Here is a 1,737-nt window from a genome sequence, read left to right on the forward strand (position 1 = left end):
CAGCTCTGCTTCTCACTCTTGCTCTGTCTTGTCAGTGTCTCCAAATTTCAGTTTCTCTAAATCATTTCTGGCAGGTGGGCCTCCTTCTTCAGCTGCAGTACCCACCCTATGCCTATTCCACATTATGGTTTCTTCCATTTTGTTTAATCAGACCTCACCCACTTTCTGTGTGTAAAATTAGAAAAAAAAAAATCTCTTGGTGGCTCCCTTCCCATTTTCTGTTTTGTACGGGTTTGTATCATTTTTCATTCCTTTGTTAGCATTTTAATGGGGTTCCAGGAAGAAGAGGCAACGGATGCATGCACTCAGCCAGCTTTAATTAAAAAAAAAAAAAAAATCCTAAGTGTAGGTTTAAAAAAAGATATGTGGGGCAGAGTAGGAAATAAGAAAAAAGAACAATGGAATGACAAAAAAGAAACCAAAAAAATTTCTGTGTCTGTGATATTGACAGTACTCCAGTGCATGAATAACAATGCTTAGCATCTCACACTCTTCAGATCCCCACATTTCAGGGATGGGATAGATCTGAGACATCTCGTTCACACCCCCTTTTACAGTTACGAAAAGCAGGACCCAGGAGTAATGGGATTTTCCCAAGGTCACACACGTAGACACTGGCAGAATGTAAACTAGAAAGATGAGTCCACTTTGCATTCCCTTCATCTCACCACACCGCTGGGGAGCAGCAGGACGAGCGGATCAGCAATCAGATACGAAGGATCGTGAGAAACAGTCAAAGGAAGTTGGCTTATTCCTGAGTGAAGTCGGGTGCCCGAGAAAATGAAACACTTTAGGATGCTTCATTTGGCAGGACCGAGCGTCCCCCGGCAGCGGTCCTGACAGCGGCGGCCGCGTACGGACCCTACGGAAGGGGGCGACTGTACAGCAGGCCGGGGGACGCTGGACGGGATGGGGATGCGATGACGAATGAAGGGACGAGAACCCCGACGAGGGACGGGAAAGTGACAGTGGGGCCACGAGGGCGTGGACGCTGGCGGTGACTCAACTGCTCTCAGGGGCGTTTAGAGTTACTGATAAAACAATCGCCAGCCGGGAATAAACACGATTCAAATCACTCTTACTTTCTTAGTGCAAGGATAGCTTACTTACGGCCTTACATTAACGGTGCGTGGCTCCGACAAGGAAACCCGTCTGAGCTTCGGTACCAGAAACTGGGGAGCCTGACGCCGGGCCAGCTGCCGCCCGCGAGGACCGGGACGGCCGTCCGCCCCGCCTTCCCTCCCTCGCCGGCCGCCGAGGCGAACCGCGAAAACGCCGTTGGCGGTGTCTCCCGGGCCGTGCGGGCAGCCCGAGGGCCTCCGGGCGGGAAGCCCACCTGTCCGCGGGCGCCAGGCTCCTCGGGGCGGCTAGCCCCGGGTTCTGCGTGACTGGCCCCCTGAAGCAGCGGCGGAGGCGGCGGCCCCCTGTCTGCACCGCACCGCCTCCTACGGCAAGCGGGAGGAGACAGACACCGCCCGACCCGCGCCTGCCGTGTGCGCGTGTGCGCCCGCGTCTGCCGGCAGCCCAGAGCCCCCTCCCGCCAGACCCCGGAAAGTGCCCGAGGCCCGCGCGCGCCCGAATCGCGCTCCCGGGAGGATGTGGGACGCCGACCGGGCGCGGTCGGGCGGGGGCGGGGCTAGCGCTGACGTCAGCCCGGGGCGGGGCTGGGGAAATCGCGCAGGGGGCGGGGCGCGGTGACGTCGAGCGCCCGGGCCGAGCTGTGGCTGTGGTGGTGGC

Source organism: Lipotes vexillifer, unplaced genomic scaffold, assembly GCF_000442215.2.
Source record: "Lipotes vexillifer unplaced genomic scaffold, Lipotes_vexillifer_v1.1 scaffold395, whole genome shotgun sequence".
Lineage (NCBI taxonomy): Eukaryota > Metazoa > Chordata > Mammalia > Artiodactyla > Lipotidae > Lipotes > Lipotes vexillifer.